At 47.8% G+C, this 21559-nt stretch overlaps 2 long non-coding RNA genes across 2 annotated transcripts in view; one reads left to right on the top strand and one right to left on the bottom strand.

Annotated features, from left to right (window-relative positions):
• The window catches only part of LOC120398892, a 40971-nt gene extending 19733 nt beyond the window's left edge, over nt 1–21238 (bottom strand). The window contains exons 1-2 of the long non-coding RNA XR_005594775.1: nt 21151–21238; nt 9025–9154 (exon numbers count right to left, since the gene is read on the bottom strand). This is a non-coding gene — a long non-coding RNA (uncharacterized LOC120398892). The remainder of the gene's footprint in view (nt 1–9024; nt 9155–21150) is intronic.
• On the top strand, nt 11573–17457 carry LOC120398893. The gene is made up of 3 exons (XR_005594776.1): nt 11573–11695; nt 15520–15639; nt 17099–17457. It is a non-coding gene; the product is annotated as an uncharacterized LOC120398893 (long non-coding RNA).
• Nucleotides 21239–21559: the final 321 nt, after the last annotated feature.

The raw sequence follows: 21559 nt of genomic DNA, 5'->3' as shown, positions 1-21559 counted from the left end.
CAGAGGTTAAGAAAAAAAATTCTCCTTATAACAACATTTTACATACTTAAAAACTGTTATTATGTCTCCTCTCAGTCTTCTTTTTTCCAGACTAAACAAACCCATTTTTTTCAATCTTCCCTCATAGGTCATGTTTTCTAGACCTTTAATCATTTTTGTTGCTCTTCTCTGGACTCTCTCCAATTTATCCACATCCTTCCTGAAATGTGGTGCCCAGAACTGGACACTGCTCCAGCTGAGGTCTAATCAGTGCAGAGTAGCACGGAGGAATGACTTCTCATGTCTTGCTTATAACACTCCTGCTAATACATCCCAAAAGGAAGTTCGCTTTATTTGCAACAGCTTGTGGTCCACTATGACCCCCAGATCCCTTTCCGCAGTGCTCCTTCCTAGGCAGTCATTTCCCATTTTGTATGTGTGCAACTGATTGTTCCTTTCTAAGTGGACTACTTTGCATTTGTCCCTATTGAATTTCATCCTACTTACTTCAGACCATTTCTCCAGTCTGTCTATATCATTTTGAATTATAATCCTACCCTCCGAAGCACTGGCAACCCCTCCCAGCTTAGTATCATCTGCAAACTTTATAAGTTTACTCTCTGTGCCATTATCTAAATCACTGATGAAGATATTGAACAGAACTGGACCCAGAACTGATCCCTGTGGGATCCCACTCATTATGCCCTTCCAGCATGACTGTGAACCACTGATAACTACTCTCTGAGAACAGTTTTCCAACCAGTTTTGCACCCATCTTATAGTAGCTGCATCTAGGTTGTATTTCCCTAGTTTGTTTATGAGAAGCTCATGTGACTCAGTATCAAAAGCTTTACTAAAGTCAAGATTTACCACGTCTACTGCTTCCCCGCTATCTACAAGGCTTGTTCCCCTGTCAAAGAAAGCTATCAGGTTGGGAATTGGGTGATCATGGGAGACTTTAACTTCCCAGATATAGACTGGAGGACAAGTGCTAGTAATAATAATAGGGCTCAGATTTTCCTGGATGCGATAGCTGATGGATTCCTTCACCAAGTAGTTGCTGAACCAACAAGAGGGGATGCCATTTTAGATTTGGTTTTGGTGAGTAGTGAGGACCTCATAGAAGAAATGGTTGTAGGGGACAACCTTGGTTCGAGTGATCATGAGCTAATTCAGTTCAAACTAAATGGAAGGATAAACAAAAATAGATCTGTGACTAGGGTTTTTTATTTCAAAAGGGCTAACTTTAAAAAATTAAGGAAATTAGTTAGGGAAGTGGATTAGACTGAAGAACTTGTGGATCTAAAGGCGAAGGGGGCTTAGATTTACTTCAAGTCAAGGTTGCAGAAACTATCAGAAGCCTGCATACCAAGAAAGGGGGAAAAAACTCATAGGCAGCAGTTGTAGACCAAGCTGGATGAACAAGCATCTCAGAGAGGCGATTAAGAAAAAGCAGAAAGCCTACAAGGAGTGGAAGATGGGAGGGATCATCAAGGAAAGCTACCTTATTGAGGTCAGAACATATAGAGATAAAGTGAGAAAGGCCAAAAGCCATGTAGAGTTGGACCTTGCAAAGAAAATTAAAACCAATAGTAAAAGGTTCTATAGCCATATAAATAAAAAGAAAAGAAAGAAAGAAGAAGTGGGACCGCTAAACACTGGGGATGGAGTGGAAGTTAAGGATAATTTAGGCATGGCCCAATATCTAAACAAATACTTTGCCTCAGTCTTTAATGAGGCTAATGAGGAGCTTAGGGATAATGGTAGGATGACAAATGGGAATGAGGATATGGAGGTAGATATTACCACATCCAAGGTAGCAACCAAACTCGAACAGCTTAATGGGACTAAATTGGGGGGCCCAGATAATCTTCATCCAAGACTATTAAAGGAACTGGCACATGAAATTGCAAGCCCATTAGCAAGAATTTTTAATGAATCTGTAAACTCAGGGGTTGTTCAGATGACTGAAGAATTGCTCACATAGTTCCTATTTTTAAGAAAGGAAAAAAAAGTGATCCGGGTAACTATAGGCCTGTTAAGTATCAGAGGTGTAGCCATGTTAGTCTGTAAAAAGCAACAAAGAGTCCTGTTATAGACTAACAGATATATTGGAGCATAAGCTTTTGTGGGTGAATACCCACGTCATCAGATGCATGTGGTGGAAATTTCCAGGTATAAATATGCAGGCAAGAATCAGTCTAGTGATAACGAAGTTAGTTCAATCAGGGAGGATGGGGCTCTCTTCTAGCAGTTGAGGTGTGACCACCGAGGGAGGAGAAACTGCTTTTGTAGTTGGCTAGCCATTAACAGTCTTTGTTTAATCCTGAGCTGATGGTGTCAAATTTGCAAATGAACTAAAGTTCAGCAGTTTCTCTTTGGAGTCTGGTCCTGAAGTTTTTTGCTGTAGGATGGCTACCTTTAAATCTGCTATTGTGTGGCCAGGGAGGCTGAAGTGTTCTCCTACAGATTTTTATATATTGCCATTCCTAATATCTGACTTGTGTCCCTTTATCCTTTTACGTAGAGATTGTCCAGTTTGGCTGATGTACATAGCAGAGGGGCATTGCTGGCATATGATGGCGTATATTACATTGGTGGACATGCAGGTGAATGAACTGGTGATGGTGTGGCTGATCTGGTTAGGTCCTGTGATGGTGTCGCTGGTGTAGATATGTGGGCAGAGTTGGCCTTGAGGATTGTTGCATGGATTGGTTCTTGAGTTAGAGTTACTATGGTGCAGTGTGTGGTTACTGGTGAAAATATGCTTAAGGTTGGTGGGTTGTCTGTGGGCGAGGACTGGCCTGCGTCCCAAGGCCTGTGAAAGTGAGGGATCATTGTCCAGGATGGATTGTAAATCACTGATGATGCGTTGGAGGGGTTTTAGCTGGGGACTGTATGTGATGGCCAGTGGAGTCCTGTTGGTTTCTTTCCTGGGCTTGTCTTGCAGTAGGAGGTTTCTGCGTACACATCTGGCTCTGTTGATCTGTTTCCTTATTTCCTCGTGCGGGTATCATAGTTTTGAGAATGCTTGGTGGAGATCTTGTAGGTGTTGATCTCTGTCTGAGGGGTTGGAGCAAATGCGGTTATATCTCAGTGCTTGGCTGTAGACAATGGATCGTGTGGTGTGTCTGGGATGGAAGCTGGAGGCATGAAGGTAGGCATAGCAGTCGGTGGGTTCGGTATAGGGTGGTGTTAACGTGACCGTCGCTTATTTGTACTTTAGTGTCTAAGAAGTGGACCTCCCGTGTAGATTTGTCCAGGTTGAGGTTGATGGTGGGGTGGAAGCTGTTGAAATCGTGGTGGAATTCTTCCAGAGTCTCCTTCCCATGGGTCCAGATGATGAAGATGTCATCAATGTAGCGTAGGTAGAGAAGGGGCATGAGTGGACAGGAGCTGAGGAAACGTTGTTCCAGGTCAGCCATAAAAATATTGGCATATTGTGGGGCCATCCGGGTGCCCATAGCAGTGCCACTGGTCTGGAGATATATATTGTCACCAAATTTGAAATAATTGTGTGTGAGGATAAAGTCACAGAGCTCAGGAACCAGTTGTGCATTGGTGATCTTCCAGAAAACACCATCCTAGCCACCATGGATGTGGAGGGTCTCTACACAAACATCCCACACACAGATGGAATACAAGCTGTCAGGGACAGTATCTCTGATGATGCCACAGCTATACCTGCCTTCATGCCTCCAGCTTCCATCCTGGTCACACCACACGAACCATCGTCTACAGCCAAGCGCTGAGGAATAACAGCATTTGCTCCAACCCCTCAGACAGAGACCAACACCTACAAGATCTTCACCAAGAAGTCTCAAAACTACGATACCTGCACGAGGAAATAAGGAAACAAATCAACAGAGCCAGACGTGTACCCAGAAGCCTCCTGCTGCAAGACAAGCCCAAGAAAGAAACCAACAGAATACAACATGGTTTTACAAAAGGTAGATCGTGCCAAACCAACCTGATCTCCTTCTTTGAGAAGGTAACAGATTTTTTAGATAAAGGAAACACAGTGGATCAAATTTACCTCGATTTCAGTAAGGCATTTGATACGGTTCCACATGGGGAATTATTAGCTAAACTGGAAAAGATGGGGATCAATATGAAAATTGAAAGGTGGATAAGGAACTGGTTAAAGGGGAGACTACAACGGGTCGTACTAAAAGGTGAACTGTCAGGCTGATAGCAGGTTACTAGTGGAGTTCCTCAGGGATCAGTTTTGGAACCAATCTTATTTAATCTCTTTATTACTGATGTTGGTACAAAAAGTGGGAATGTGCTAATAAAGTTTGTGGATGACACAAAGCTGGGAGGTATTGTCAATACATAAAGGGACTGGGATTATCCTACAGGAAGATACGGATGACCTTGTAAACTGGAGTAATAGTAATAGGATGAAATTTAATAGTGCAAAGTGAAAGGTCATACATTTAGGGATTAATAACAAGAATTTTTGTTATAAACTGGGGACGCATCACTTGGATGTAACAGAGGAAGAGAAGGATCTCGGAGTATTGGTTGATCACAGGATGACTATGAGCCGCCAATGTGATATGGCTGTGAAAAAAGCTAATGCAGTCTTGGGATGTATCAGGCGAGGTGTTTCCAGTAGAGATAAGGAGGTGTTAGTACCATTATACAAGGCACTGGTGAGACCTCATCTGGAATATTGTGTGCAGTTCTGGTCTCCCATGTTTAAGAAGGATGAATTCAAGCGGGAACAAGTACAGAGAAGGGCTACTAGGGATGATCCGAGAAATGGAAAACCTGTCTTATGAAAGGAGACTCAAAGAGCTTGGCTTGTTTAGCCTAACTAAAAGAAGGCTGAGGGGATATATGATTGCTCTCTATAAATATATCAGAGGGATAAATACCAGGGAGGGAGAGAAATTAAAGCTCAGTACCAATGTGGCCACAAGAACAAATTGATATAAACTGGCCATCAGGAAGTTTAGACTTGAAATTAGATGAAGGTTTCTAACCATCAGAGGAGTGAAGTTCTGGAACAGCCTTCCAGGTGGAGCAATGGAGGCAAAGACATATCTGGCTTCAAGACAAAGCTTGGTAAGTTTATGGAGGGGATGATATGATGGGATAGCCTAATTTTGGCAATTAATTGATCTTTGACTATTAGCGGTAAATATGCCCAATGGCCTGTGATGGGATGTTAGATGTGGTGGGATCTGAGTTACTACAGAGAATTCTTTCTTGGGTGTCTGGCTGGAGAGTCTTGCCCACATGTTCAGGGTTTAACTGATCGCCATATTTGGGGTCAAGAAGGAATTTTCCTCCAGGGCAGATTGGCAGAGGCCCTGGTCATTTTTCACCTTCCTCTGCAGCGTGGGGCACGGGTCACTTGCTGGAGGATTCTCTGCACCTTGAGGTCTTTAAACCACGATTTAAGGACTTCAATAACTCAGATATAGGTTAGGGGTTTGTTACAGGGTTTGGGTGGGTGAGAGAGTCTGTGGCTTGCGTTGTGCAGGAGATCAGACTAGATAACGATAATGGTCTCTTCTGACCTTAAAGTCTATGAGTCTATGAGAATCATGAATTCTATCATTTCATGATCACTTTCACCCCAGCTGCCTTCCACTTTCAAATTCTCAACCAGTTTCTCCCTATTTGTCAAAATCAAATCTAGAATAGCCTCTCCCCTAGTAGCTTTCTCCACCTTCTGAAATAAAAAATTGTCTCCAATACATTCCATGAACTTGTTGGATAATCTGTGCCCTGCTGTGTTATTTTCCCAACAGATGTCTGGGTAGTTGAAGTCCCCCATCTCCACCAAGTCCTGTGCTTTGGATGATTTTCTTTGTTGTTTTAAAAAACCCTCATCCACCTCTTCTTCCTGGTTCGGTGATCTGTAGTAGACCCCTACCATGACATCACCCTTGTTTTTTTACCCCATTTATCCTTACCCAGAGACTTTCAACAAGTCTGTCTCCTATTTCCATCTCAACCTCAGTCCAAGTGTATACATTTTTAATATATAAGGCAACACCTCTTCCCTTTTTTCCCTGCCTGTCCTTCCAGAGCAAGCTGTATCCTTCTATACCAATATTCCAGTCATGCGTATTATCCCACCAGGTCTCTGTGATGCCAGCTATGTCATAGTTGTGTTTATTTAATAGCATTTGAAGTACACCTTTCAAGTATTTGAAGACCTCTATCTTAGCGGTCCCAAAACTTTTGAGGGCCTTACCGCTATCCATGCCCCTGCTCTCCCACCCCTCAGAGCAACCAGGCCATGGTGGGGGCTGGCAGCTGAGCCTATGGCCAGGTGTGGCTCCACTCCCAGCCCTGCACCACCCCCAGCCTTGGCCCCGGGCGGGAGCAGAGATGCAGCCGAGCACCCAGCTGGGCCTCGGCACGGGGACGGAACCAGCCGCAAGGTTGGAAGCCAGGTGCACGGCTCGGTACAGGGCCAGAGCAGAGCTCGGGGTGGGGAGAGGCTGGGTGGCGCTCCCTCCCCGCCCCTCGTGGAAGCTGGCTTGGACTCACCGTGCCACCCTCCGATGGTCCCGCCACCCCACACTTTGGGGACCTCTGCTCTATCGTGTCTCACCTTAATCTCCTCTCTTCCAAACTAAACATACCCTGTTCCTTCAGCCTTTGCTCATCTGGCTTGTGTTCCATCCCTTTGATCATCTTTGTTGCTTGCCTCCGGATCCTTTCCAGTTTCTCTACAACCTTTCTGAACATTGGTGTCCAAACTGTTACACAGTACTCCAGCTGCAGCATAACCAGCGCTGAGTTGAGCGGTAACCTCACCAAGAATTCAGTCTATCCTCCTTTTCGTATCCCACTCATCATATTGACGGGGAATATTTTAGACTCCCCATGAGAGATGATGTGCTGCGGGTCGGAACTCTGCCTTCTGCCTCATGCCGGCCTCTGTGCCAAAGGCCTTGAGACAGATCAGCATGACACAGCTCACGCATGTTGCCTCTGTTTACAGTGTCCCAAATTGAACGTGTTGAGAAAGCCGAGTGTTCCGTGCCTGAGTCACGCTCTTTACAAAATTAGAGATGTTTACAAATCGAAGAGGCGTGCGCACCGGAGAGTTACAACACTGCACTGCGACGTGGGATGTCTGATGAGAACTAATTCCTCTCCGGGAAAATAAACGGATATCGTTTGAAATCTGGAAAGCAGTAGGCCTGAAACAGACTCAGAGCAAGTTAGACCACGCTTTGTGATAGGCTACAGCATAAAGGAAAAACTAGTGTAGTTTTGAGCTGCGGCGTCTGATGTAACCACTTCTGGGACTGTCACCCCGTCTCGCTGAAGATGAAGCAGAAACAGAAGGGCTGCAGGCAAACGTATAACAAGATCCAATGGCTGGAAGTTTAAGCCAGACAGTTCAGACTTGAAATAAGGTGAACGTTTTTAACAGTGAGGGCACTTAGCCCTTGGAACAACTTACCAAGGGTTGTGGTGGATTTTCCATCACTGGCAATTCTCAAAATAAAGATAAGCTCTAGTCCAAGCAGAAATTAATTCAGAGGTGTGACAGAAGAGATCAGATGAGATGGATCTCTTCTGGCCTTATGATTCTACGGGCAACAGAAATGACTGGAGCCTTGACAATGATTAGAGGACTGTTGAGTTCACAGAAGAGGGAAACGAAAAGGAACATGATAGAGGTACACAAAACAATGAATGGGGCAGAGAAGGTAAATTGGGAGTTCCCTTTTATCCCAAGCTCAAAATCCAAGCACAAGGAGACAACCGCTGATATTGAAAGGGGACACATTTGGGGCCATTCGATGGCTTGTGTCAGACTAGATACTCACAATGGCCCCTTCTGGAATCTGTTAACCTAGCAAAACCGACACAAGGAAATTCCTTCTCACAGGATGCATGAATAACCTGTGGAACTCCCTGCCAGGTGCTATTACTGCAGCCAAGAGCTTAGCAAGCTCTGAAAAGGATTAGAGAGTTTTGTGGCTAATGACAGCCCAGTTAAAAGAGATAAGATTTAAAACATCATAAGGGATACAAAGCATCATGCTGCAGGGGATAAACAAACCACTAGGAACCTCTCCTATTGTTATGTTATTACCTAAATGCCCATCAAAGAGTTTATTTCACCTTCCTCTGACACAGATGCCGCTGCCTGCTGTCAGAGGGAGGATCCTGATCTGGCATGGCAATTCCGACGTGTTCCTGTGTTCCTGATATCATGTTCATCTCCAGGCACTCAATACAGAGAGTTGCAGACAGACTGCAGTGGGTACAGAGTAGAGCAACGCAGGTGAATAGGGGGCTTGCAGGACTGATTTACGGGGAGGGATTAAAAGAGCTGAGTAGTGTGGGGATGAGAGAACATGGCCAAGATTTTCAGATGGGACCAGAGATTTTGGGTGCCCAGTTTGGGACACCTTAAACAGGGCCTGAGTTTCAGAAAGTGGGGAGCTCCCACCCTCTGAAGTCACACCCCATTCAGGTGTCTCCAGTTAGGCACCCAAAATCAGGGAGGAGAACACAGGATTCAGTGAAGGGCAATGGGAAGATGTAAAGGAAGGAAAGATTTAGGCCGAATCTTCCTCCCAGGGGGATCCTCAGCTGGTGTAAATCAGTGTAGCTCTGAGCTAGGTCAGTGGATACCAGCTGAGGACGGGGCGCCAGGACTCTATGGAATGGTCTGCTAAAGGCATCCGTTCTCAGACGTCATTGCACTGCGACCACCCTTCTGACAACACAAATTACTACATGACCCCAGGAGAGGGGACCAAACCCTGATCCCACCTGAACCCCGCCACCCCGGGCGGCGGGGCCTGTAACTTGATCTCCATCACCCAGGGCTGAAGCCGAAGCCTGAGCCCCGCTGCCCAGGGCTGAAATCCTCAAGCTTCAGCTTCAGCCCTGGGCAGTGGAGCTGGGCTTCGGCCCTGGAGGTGGGGCTCAGGCTTGGGCTTTGGCCCTGGGCCCCAGCAAGTCTAACGCCAGCCCTGGTGACCCCATTAAAACGGGGTCCCGACCCACAGTTTGAGAACCCCTTTGCTAAAGGGATGGCGGGAGACACAATACCTCAGACTCTGACAAGCAGGTGGGAGACGAGACTAGACAACGGTGCTGTTGGGAACAACCCAGCGCTGCGAGTGAGAGTCCTTCAGCCCTTGGAATCCATCCGTGGTGCTGCTCCCGCTGGCAGGTGACACTGGAGAGGGATAGAGAGGGAAAAATTAATTCCCAGAGGCCTTCACCCACCTGCAGTCAAAATCCAGCAAGAGTAAAGTCAGATACAGGGAAATTCCCCATGGATGCCAACATATGTCACATAGACTCCAGCCAGGAAAACTCCCACACACGTTACACACCCCTTGGCTGACTTGATGTCCTGTTCTATGAGACATCGCAAACCTGTAAAACTGCTGCCTGCGGAAGGTATATAACCTGCCACTGGAGCATCTGCCCTTCCTACACAGGCGGCGAGGAGTCAACAAAGATGAAGGCTTTTCTTGTCGCCCTGCTGACTGCTGCCCTGTGTGCGGAGAGAGGTGAGACCCAGTGATTCTCCTAGGTTAGACAGAGGTTACACAGAGGCTGGGAAGCAGCTCAGGAATGGTTAATTTCAGAGAGTTATTACAGCCTTCATGGCATCAATGCCACACTGCCATTGCAAACTTCTGCTGGGGTACAGAAAAAGGCAACAAAAATGATGAGGGATATGGAACAGCTTCCATATGAGAAGAGATTAATAAGATTGGGGCTTTTAAGCTTTGAAAAGAGATGACTAAGGGGGGATATGATTGAGTCTATAAAATCATGACTGGTGTGGAGAAAATAAATAAGGAAGTGTTATTTACTCCTTCTCATAACACAAGAACTAGGGGTCACCAAATGAAATTAACAGGCAGCAGGTTTAAAACAAACAAAAAGAAGTACTCCTTCACACAACGCATAGTCAACCTGTGGAACTCTTTGCCAGAGGATGTTGTGAAGGCCAAGACACTAACAGGGTTCAAAAAGGAACTAGATAAGTTCATGGAGGATAGGCCCATCAATAGCTATTAGCCATGATGGACAGGGATGGTGTCCCCAGCCTCTGTTTGCCAGAAGCTGGGAATGGGGCGAGGGGGGATGGATCACTTGATGATTCCCTGTTCTGTTCATTGCCTCTGGGGCACCTGGCATTGGCCACTGTCAGAAGACAGGATACTGGGCTAGATGGAGCTTTGTCTGATCCAATATGGCCGTTCTTATGATATCATGACTCATAAGGAAGCACTGTAGGTAGCTAGGCCCGGTTGGCGCTAGGCCTGGTGGGTTGCAGTAACCACTCAAACACATGGCTAACGGAAAGGAAAAGGTTGCAAACACCCTAGGTAAAGTGACAATTCAAAGTGAGAGAACAGCAGTGAATGTTTTGGTCCCTGGGGCAGTCCGGTCGAGTCAGGGAGGGCTTTGCAGGCCTAGTGCCTGGGATGTCTTCTCCAGTCTACCCTCTATTCAAGCAAATAGGGGCTTGCAGATTTCCAGGCCAGGCTCAGTCAATGTCTCTGCTTGGGGTCCCTCTGCACCAGGGCCGCCCGGGGGGAGGGGGGGGAGAGAAGTGGGGCAATTTGCCCCAGGCCCTGGGCCCCACAGGGGCCCCCATGAGAGTTTTTCGGGGCCCCTGGAGCGGGGTCCTTCACTCGCTCGGGGGGGCCCGGAAAACTCTCGCGGGGCCCGGGCCCCCGGAGCTTCTTCCGCTCCGGATCTTTGGCGGCAATTCAGCGGCAGGGGATCCTTCTGCTCCAGGACCCGCCACCGAAGTGCCCTGAAGACCCGCAGCAGGAGGTCCTTCCGTTCCGGGACCCGCTGCTGAAGTGCCCCGAAGACCCACGGTGGGGGGTCCTTCCACCTCGGGACCCGCCGCCGCCGAATTACCGCCGAAGCGGGGGCCCCCCGCCGCCGAGGACCCCAGGCCCCCTGAATGCTCCGGGTGGCCCTGCTCTGCACTGGCTCCTTGCAAGTGACTGCTGCTCCCTCATAATCCCGACGGGCCTGGTGCTCACAGCCTATTCCACACAGGGGTCTGCATCCAGTTCTGGGGAATCCCATCTCCATCCAGCTTCTCGCAGCTCCTGGGAGCCATGCAACCATCACTTCCAAACAGAGCCCAGCCACCTCTTGGCTCAGGACCCTTCCCCTTACCCGGCCAGGAGAACTGGGATGTGCGGAGGAGAAGGGACTGATGGGAGTTGTAGTTTCCTGCTTAGCAGATCCATCACTCTGACACCTTTGCTGTCTTAGAATTTTTGGCTGTGGCTGAAATCAAAACAGTCCACTGAGCGTGTCCATTCAGGCAGCTGGATTTTTCAGTAGGATGCACCAGATCAGGATGCTCTGAATGAGCTTCAGGTCACCAGGGCAGGGTGGCAGGGGGGGAGCGTAACAGAGAGATTAGAGAAAACTGTCACCTCCCCAGTGCCATCCTTAGGCATACGCAGCATACCAGCTGTGAGGGCACCTGAACATTTGGGGCACCACTGGGTCTTAGTGTCCACCTCTTTGGCTTTTCTATCCCTGTTCTGACCCTTCCTGCAGGCTCCCACAGATGGCTGCTGCAGCCCCCTGAGTCTTCCTGGGGAGGGGATCTAGTAGTTAAAAGTGAACAAGCCTCCAGCCAGCCAAACCTATTAGCACAACATTGAAACTGTTAAAGAGCCATTCAAGGGGTAATGAAGCCGTTTAACAGGCATTTGCCAAATATCAGGTATATACTGTCCGTTTCTGAATTTACTGACAAAAACGGTTGTGCATTACTGTAATATTTATTCAGATATTGTCAGTCTACAGGACCTTAGTTTAAAATTTGCTTTAAAAATATTTCATTAGTGAGTTGGTGAAGATTATAAAATCACAATCTCTAAAAAATCCTTGCATAGATTTTTAGATGCACAATCATCTTTAGCCTTACATTCTTGGATCTTCAGGCATATGTTTTTTAAAATAAATCCTTCAAAAGACCCCCTTTATCTAAAATACACATTTTAATTACTATAGTAAAAAAACTTGCTTCCAAAGTCTTCCTGTCCTTTCTGTCCATCCATTTCTCCCTTCACCCCCTCTCCCCCACTCCCCCCATTGAAGAGAGCCCTTAAAGAGACAACACCCCTTTCCTTCCAGATAGCTGGACAAAGAGTTTCCCTTTATTTACTTCTGACTATCTGATAAACTAGTTTTAAGCAAAATCGGTACCTTAGTAAAATATAAAAATCCTTTGTTATGCCTAAAATCTTTGGAAACATTTTTGAAAGTTGGTGACATTTCATAAATGTGTCTATTGTTATGGAGATCACACAAAGTAAAGTAGTGTTCCCTTTTTCTAAAAGCAATGAACATTGTTATGAACACACTAAACCGCTGTCACTGATTAATTTAAAATAGTGTCTTTGTTTCAGTGAGTTAAATATGTAGTAATCTGGAATGATAACTTTATGAAGGTTTAAGAGTATATTTAGCATATAAAATGAGCTTAGAAATACTGATTAAGAAAATGTAAAACAGAGAAGAGCTGCATCATGTATTCCATAATATTTAATGTTGTATTCAGCAGGATAGCTGACTCGCCCTTACTAAAAGGTTTTTACAAATAAATGTCTGACAAACTTCAGGGCATATCATAAAACCTGTGACTGACATTTTTTATTCCCAAATTTAGTGCTTTTAATTAGGTACCTTCTACATGTCCATTCTGCATGAGGGAGAGGGTATGGGGGTCTCTGTGGGGAACTGTGACTCTCTGCCGCTGTGAGGTGGGCCGGGCGTCTCGTTATCCTTTGCTGCCTCATCCCTCCCCCCCCCACCTGCCGCTGGGATGTGAGCTCAGGCTGCCGTCAGGTATAGGGGCACCAGTTTAATAATAATGTGTAGGGCCCCATAAATCCTAAGGACGGCCCTGCACCTCCCTGTGTTTTCTGTGTGTTTACTTTGGGCGTTTGACAGCACTTCCTATACCGTGGCTTTCCCCATTGCTCATGCCTCATCCGTGCTTTTGCTCTGTGGTTTGTGTGTGGGGTGGGGATGTCACATAGCAGTGAAAGGAACATAACAGGAAAAGGTCACAGTAATCCACAGCTTTGCATAGGTATGAGGGGCCTGGAAGGACGTTTACCTCATTCTTTGAACCTTATTAGGTTTCATGCATGTTAAAGTTGAGGATGTCCCTTTAACTAAGGCCTTGTCTACACTGGCATTTTACAGCGCTGCAACTTTCTCGCTTAGGGGTGTTCCAGCACTGTAAAGCACCAGTGTAGACAGTGCACCAGCGCCGGGAGCTACGCCCCTTGTGGAGGTGGGGGTTTTTGGAGCGCTCGGAGAGCTCTCTCCCAGCTCTCTGCTGCGACTGCACAAGCCATGCTAAAGCCCTGCTGTGGCGATTTAACGCTGCCAGTGAAGAGTGCCCTAAGCCACTAAAGAGTTCACATATCTAGTCACAGGCGGGGCCGGATTAACCATTAGGCTAATAACGCTATAGCCTTAGGCCCTCCTGTTTTTAGGCCCTACTGGTCATGCAGGGGGCGCGGCCCAAGCTTGCTCACGCAGCCCCGCTGAAGCGCAAAGCAGCCCCCTGCGGCTTAGCGGGAGCTCAGCTCGCAGCCATCTGGCTGCTTGCTGCATCTCCCCGCGCTGTGGTTAACACTGGTGTCTGGACACTAAAAATCCGGTTACCACAGGAACCCATGCCAGCCGTGGGTGTAGTTAAAGCAGGCTTTGCCCCCTGATTTCTCCGAAGCTCTGCTGAGCTGTCAGGGAGGGAAGAGGCTCCCTCTTCTCCGCTGAGGCTGGCAGGCAGCTCCTGGACGCTGCTTCCCGGGTCCTAGTGCCTGTCACCGTCATACTTAGGCCCTCCCCTCCCATTAGCCTTAGGCCTCTCATAACCTTCATATGGCCCTGGCCACAGGCACTGTGACCATCTTCTGTAGCTCATACACGTATTGCTACGTGACTTCTCGGACGTTATTCTCATCCCTAGCCCTTTGCTAGACACCAGGATAAACACCAGCAATACCCAGCTCTTAGATAGTGCTGCTAGTCAAAGGGCTTTACAAAAGTGGTTAGTACCTTTATCCCCATTTTACACATGGAGAAACTGAGGCACGGAAAGACAAATAGCGATTGAGACAGAGGCACCAAATTAGCTCTCACTCCACGTCACTCTTTTCCCGAAATCAAAATCCCACTTCTAACTTCCTGAGCCCTCCACCAATGCCCAAGCAGACAGGTGGGCCTAGGAGACCACGAAGGTCAGGCTATTTCAGACCTGGGCAGGGTGAGGAGTCCAAGGAAAGGGGCCCTCATGCAGAATGCTCTGCCTACAGCCCCCTCCTCCTTATATTAATTTGGTCCAGCTCAGCTGCAGTGGCATGGCAGAGTGGGGAGAGAGCTGGGGGGTCTCAGATAGGAAGGTCTCCAGCCATTTAGGGCCTTGTTGGTCAAACCCAATATTTTAAATGTCACTGGAAGGCAACAGGCAGCTAGTGCAGATCCCAGAGCACTGGGCGCTTGCTCTCTGGCTGAGATATTCTGTTTATCAGACAAGCTCTCTCACTTGGCACTGGCTTTGGCTTCCAGTCTGGAGCTGACAAAGGCATGAATCCCAGTAGCAAAGTCCCCACATCTAAAGTAAAAAGGTCACAGGAGAAGGAGAAATGCCTCTACCCTGGCTGCTGTGGTAAGAGAGGGATGTGGGGGTGGGTCCTCTCTCCCTGGGGCAGCCCCGGGGCAGCCTGCACCCCAAACCCCTCATCCCCGGCCCCACCCCAGAGCCCGCACCCCCAGCCAGAGCCCTCATCCCCCTCACTCCAACCCTCTGCCCTAGCCCTAGCCCATGGATCTGTAAGCCATTCATTTATACACTTGGGGTCTTTGATCTATGGAGATCATGAATGGGACATCAGCTAGACCATGGGCCACTCCTCAGGGCAAAGCTTCGTTAGGGCCCAGTCTTTGCATAACCTGAGGGGTTAATTTGCGTTCACTTCCCCCTAGGTATTTCTTAGGAACCTAACTTAACTTTGTTAGTCACATTGTTTAAAATAGTCCTTTGAAGCTCATAACACTTCTCCATGGTTCATACTGGCCCTAGAGAAGTTACAGACAACTGCACTATGCTATATAAACTTTGCATTTTTAAGACACTGGACTCCAAAAATACTTAAACTGTGTATGTTCAGGATATTGCAGGAATTTGCCAAATCTGTCACAAGCCATACCCAGGCTGAAGGAAAACAGAGTCATCTGGATCAATAGTTTTCAACCTGTGGTTCACAAACCCCTGGGGGTCCTCAGTCAATGTTTAAGGGGTTCGTGAACGGTTGTCGTTACCACAGAACAGTGGTTTTCAACCTGTGGCCTGTGGACCCCTGGGAATCTGCAGACTATGTCTAAGATTTCAAAAAGGGTCCGCACCTCCGTTTGAAATATTGTAGGGATCCACAATTGAAAAAAAGGTTGAAAACCATTGAGCTAGATCATCTGAGAATGAAGCATTTGCTCCTACCAAATTCTAAACCATGTCGTGTGCTCCTTTTGCAGGTCACTCATTGATGTGCTACACATGCCAAGGGGAGACGTCTAACAAGTACTGTATGAAGATATCTATGTGCGCAAAAGAAGACAATTATTGTGTGACAATCAAGGATGTTGTAGGCGCTGGTACGTTTTGGAACCATCCATCGTTACAATGCATTATTTGTATTGTAGTGGAGTCGAGGGGCCCAGGTCAGGGATTGGGGCGTACTTGTGCTGATTGCTGTACAGACATTCCATGAAAGGACTGTCCCAAAGAGCTCATGATCTAGGCAATGACTAGATTCCACAGACTGACTGGGGCGGGGAGAGGGCAAGGTAACAGGAAAAGATGGGGTTTGCAAAAGCACCTAAGTGACTTAGGAGGTCAGGTCTCACTGACTTTCAATCCCATCCATGGTGAGCCTATTGTACCCTAAACAGAGCTCTCCACCCACCACTTGCCTAGCGTTAGAACTACCAGACCAGATGCTGAGCGGGAATAACTTGGGGTTTCTCCACTGAAGTCAAGAGAACTCTGCAGATTATGCCAGTCAAGGCTGTGGCCCACCATATCAAAGGCATTTCTAAGGCTCTAGTCAACATGGTGTCTAAGTGAGCTATGGATGAATTGATGTAGTATGAAGCACAGCGTTATTTAATCTCCCTCTCTTAGGCCACTCTTCCAAGTTTTTGTGGCTTTTTGCCCCCTTATCTTCTGGAAGGATAAATAAATGATCACTGAACAGCAAACTGCCGAGCAGCAGGAAGCTTCACACCACCAAGAGGCAGTCTCCTTGGGATGGGATCATCCCAGAACCTCACTAAGACACGCTAACGGGTGGGAGAGCCCAGTGCTGGTCTGGAAGGTTTGGGGTCTGGTGAGTGATTGGGATGAAGCCAGTGCAGGCAATGCCATACATCCGGCAGATCAGTGGGCAGTACCATGCCATCCTGCCTTGCCATGCCCACCATAATGGCCGTAGTCCTGCACTGGTCCCATTAGGATTTCCCCTAGATGATCCTACAGGAATATTGGGGAAGAATTCCTGTCCCCCCCACCAGTGAATGTGCCATGCCATGTCAGAGGGCATTACTGTGTCACATTACTGTGATCCGCTGGATTTGTTGCTCATATATGCACAGCTTGGGTGTGCACAGGACACTCACCAAAGTCTCAAATTTCCATCCTAGCACGCAGTGGGCTGAATCTAAAATCTGGACTGGATTCTCTATGGACTAGTCTATTTTTTGGATGTTCCGTCTCTCTAGGTTCTTATATGATCCCTATCACCATAGTGCCTGTCTGGGTCAGGAATCTAAAGGGCATGTTAGAGGCTACGACCTAGCGGTCTTTAATACTAAGTGCTGTAAAATGAACACCAAAGCCTGAGTCTAACCATTATCTGGTTCCTGCATTTCCTGGCTTATAAAGACTGACTGGGTTAAGGGCCTAGTTGGTCATTAATTGTAAAGAAATTCCACCCTGTTGGTCATTATTGCATAGGCACTTCGATACTATTATCTCCTTGGTACTAAATGTAGTCAGAACTCAAGGGAACTTTTCAGCAACCATTTCTCTCTTTCTTTTCTTTTCCCGGGCAAGGTTACAAATCCGAGTACCGCATCTCCAAGATGTGCTCTCCGGAGTGTCCAAAAACGACCATGAAGCAAGGCAAAACGGCTGCTAAAGTGTTTTGCTGCGATAAACTATTGTGCAATGTGAATGGAGCCAGCAGCATGAAAACCAGCTCCTCGATGATTTCCATGGGGATCCTGGCTAACTTCATCTACATCTTCAGATCCGGACTGTGATGGGCCAGGAAAAGAAGACTTTATGCCCTGAAGACCCTGCTCAGGCCCCACTGAGACACCAAAAGCCTACTCTGTGCAAAGCTTTCCTTTGGGCTAACACTTCCCCCTATACTCTAAGCGTCACTTCAGACCCCCTGAGCAAATATCATCTCTATCACTTTTCACGCCATGGTTCTTGTCTCTCCCGCTGGGTCCAGAGCCACAGCTCTCAGATCCCAAGCGCCACCTTCCAGAACCTGTGGTTTTAAAGACCTGGAAATATCAACTGAACAGTGCTGTAACCTATGGATACATCCGACCAGATGATGTACAAAGTACTTATACAGGTCCTGATCCGGGAAAGCACTTAAAGCATGTGCTTAAATTGCAATGAACTCCTTGCACATGTAAAGAAAGGAGCGGTGAGAAGGAGTGGAGAGGCGATTTTACCTCCGAAGACAGCACTGGAGAAACTGATACTGGAATACTGGATCCAGTTCTACTGTCCACATTTGTAAAAGGATGTTGAAAAATTGGAGAGGGTATGCAAAGAAGAGCCATAAACATTATTTGAGGGCCAGAAAAAATGCCTGCCAGTGAGACACTTGGAAGGACTCAATCCATTTAGTTTCTCAAAAAGAAGATGAAGAGGTGACGCTTTTATTTACTGCAGGGAACGTTCCCTCACAGTTGTTTATTCCATCCAAACAAACTGTGCTGTATTTGGCTTTTCTGACCGCTTGGAAACGCTGCCATAAGAAAAAGGATCCGGTGGGCTCTCAAAGGGGCAGCCAGGAAAAGGGCTGATGTGCTCAGTACGGCTTCAGCGTCTGTGTATCATAGATGGGTGTCTGAAGCATGGATGTGTGACGAAGGCTATGTCTGCATTATGAGCTACTGGTGTGATTTCCTTGGCTGGGTACACATAGTCACACTAGCCTGAGAGCTAGCAGGGGTGTATATATAGCAGCAGAGCCATGGGGAGAAGCTGGGAGGCGTCGACGGGGGATGGAGCACGCGATGACTGCCTGTTCTGTCCATTCCCTCTGGGGCACCACCTTGCTCTGGCCACTGTCGGAAGACAGGATACTGGGCTAGCTGGACCCTGTAGGTTGTTCTTATGCAGTGGCAGAGGAAGCAGGGCTGAGCTGTGCCACGTACAAACCGGCCTGAACCCGATGGGTATGTACGTACTTGGCATGGTTCAGCAGCTGCCCATGCTATTGCAGCTACCACTCGCTACTCTCTGCCCTCCCACAAGCCCCTCCCTGAGCTGCCAAACAGCTGTGGCTGGTGGGTGCTGGTTTTTTATTTTTTTTTTTGTGGTGCTCCAGCCCAGCCCCGGGTGGTGTCTCTTCTCTGCTCTGCTGGTAGCCCAAGGCACATGCTTGTGAGTCAGCAGGACTCTATTTCCAGGCCTGTCACAGATTTGCTGTGTAATACTGGATCAATCATGTCCCTGCTCCGTGCCTCAGTTTCCCCATCTGTAAATCTAGGACAATGAACTGGGGTGTTATGAGGCTTCAATCCATTGGTATTTGCCATGTGATTGGAGATCATCCAAGGAAGATTTCACAGACCAGGACAAGGTTATTAGAAGGAGGAAGATGGGCATCTTACTGTATTTCGAAGGAAATAAGTCAGGAAAGGTTGTGGCCTCCACGTATATTCTGCAGCCAAGGAATTTGCCACTGAATCCATCCTGCTCTCTGCAGCACTGTGCTCCAAAATCTGAGCTTCCATTTTAACCATGGGTAAAATTTTCCTGAACACCTCATTTAGGCGCCTAAGTCCTATTTTCAAAAGTGACTTAAACACCAAGTGCCTTGTCTACCCAGGGAAACTGACCAGAAGAGCTGTTCCAGAATTGCTCCCCATGTGGCACTTCTGCCCTGAACTAGAGGTGGCTTTATTCCGGAATAATGACTCTGCTCACAAAGCAGGGCTATGCAGAGAGGTGCCAAAGATTCCCATTGATTTCAGTGCCCAGCTGCATCTTTAGGTGTCTTTGAAAATCTGGTCGTAAGTGCTTAAGTCACTGTTGAAAATACAACTAAGGCCTGGTCTACACTGGGGGGGGGGGGTCGAACTAAGGTACGCGACTTCAGCTACGTGAATAGCGTAGCTGAAGTCGAACTACCTTAGTTCGACTGACTTACCCGTCCTGACGCCGCGGGATCGAAGTCCGCGGCTCCCCCGTCGACTCCGCCACCGCCGTTCGCGGTGGTGGAGTTCCGGAGTCGACGGGAGCGCGTCCGGAGTTCGAACTATCGCATCTAGATTAGACGCGATAGTTTGAACTCCGAGAAGTCGGACTCTCCGCGTCGACCCGGCGGGTAAGTATGGACCTACCCTTAGGTTCCTCACTCATTTGGGCACTTTGGAAAAAAAAAGACCTCAAATTGCTAGCCATTGTAGCCGCAAAGAAAATCTGCTTCAATCACTGTGATCCACAGAGCAGCGCAAATAGCCACAAAACACCCGGCTGCACGTATGTAGCCATGTCAGAATAGGGAATAGTTCCAGTTCATTGCAAACTTACTTCTAATACTAAGTCAATCACTTAATGCTGGGCATGTAATTAAAACCCCCACCCAAATTAACCCTTTTAAGCAATGCTTTATATTCCCCCCAAGACTTCTCTGGAAAACAAGATGAACCCTTCTCCAGATTCCTGGATTCCCTCACTCTTGTTTTCCTGGCTCCTTAACCACCAGGCTTCCCAGATTCACTATAGGCCCCAGCCCTGCAGCTCTGAAAAGTCTACTGGCTGCTAAGCTGAGTTTTGGGAATTCCCGGGTACTGTTCTGTGACTCCCTGTGAGTGAAGTGGTATCCAGCAGTGGCTCAGAGATCTTCCTGCCCAGCCGGATTTCAGAGGGGATGAGGCAGTAATAAAGCTGGGAAGACTGAGTGTGTGTGTGTGTGTGGGGGGGTGGTAATTAGCCTTTAAAGGTCAGGGAGGGAGAGGGGAGCAGCGCAGAGTAAGCTGCATCGGGGAGCAGCCGGAGTGAGACGTACAGACATGTTTTCCATGTTGTCCATCTCCCCCGCCCATGAGCCCTGGGGGAGTCCACGGGTAAGCACGGTCTGAAGGAACTCTCCCCTGACATCTAGTGATGAGCTAGGCAGCGGTTCGCAAACTTCATTGCACCGCAACTCCCTTCTGACAACAAAAGTTACTACATGACCCCAGGCTGGGGGAGACAGGGTAGGCAGAGACGAAACCTGAGTCCCACTGCTCCGGGTGGGTGGGCGGAGTGGGGCAGAGCTAGATCCCTGCCACCCCAGAGGCTTCAGCCCAGGAGGGCAGTGCTCAAGCTTCAGTTTCAGACCTGGGCCCCAGCGAGTCGAACATTGGCCCTGGTGTAGCCCGATGTGTAGATTGTGAATAGAAATTCCCAGTTATCACTTTGAGGGCTGACAGGTTCTTGTCCTAAGATCGGGCCCAGTATTATTAAAATGATTATATAGTTGAGAACCCCGATGTGCACAGGTGTAACACTCATGCTATAGGAACTCATTTATATTTACAAATAAATAATTTATTAATACATTTAGCAAAGTCACACGCACTCTACCTCAGTACGGTAGATAGAGATAATACAGAAAGTACATCTGACCATCCATACTCCCAGCATCCCTTGCAGAACAACCTGCAGTGTTAGCCATTGTCTTCCTCATCATCATCACCTTCCTCATCTTCACCAGTGGCCATCACTCTGTCCCCTCCCAAGGGCTACATCTCTCTCCCCTACTGCCCTGGGATGCCACTTTTATAATACGTTACGCTGACGTTACCGTGTCTAATGCATATTCAATAGGGGTTTCTCCCCTCTTCCTCATTTGTATTTCCTTCCCTTACCAATGTTAAGGTGTCCTCCTTCTGTAGGTTAGTGTATTTAAGATTTCACCCCATTATCATATACATCAGTTCGTTGCCATGGTACGCTTGGAGACGGACGTTCCGTCCAAAACCTTCCAGAAGCTGGGGTCAGTCAGTTCATGCTCTGTGGTTGGCTGATGTCATTATGGACAAAATTCCCCCTGAAGCCTCATGCTAACTGCTGAAGCCAGTGTCTCCCAGGATACAAGCCTGTAGGTTCCTTGCATCACAGGCACCAACTTTCCCTGGCACCAGTGGGTGCTCACGCCCCCCACCCCGACTCCACCCTTTCACCGCCCCCATTCCAACCCCTTCCCCAAAGTCCCTGCCCCAACTCCGCCCCCTCCCTGCCCCTATTGGACCCCTTCCCCAAATCCCCGCCCTGGTC

The sequence above is a fragment of the Mauremys reevesii genome, linkage group 2 (assembly GCF_016161935.1).
Source record: "Mauremys reevesii isolate NIE-2019 linkage group 2, ASM1616193v1, whole genome shotgun sequence".
Taxonomy (NCBI): Eukaryota; Metazoa; Chordata; order Testudines; family Geoemydidae; genus Mauremys; species Mauremys reevesii.
This window is presented reverse-complemented; position numbering and strand designations above follow the sequence as displayed.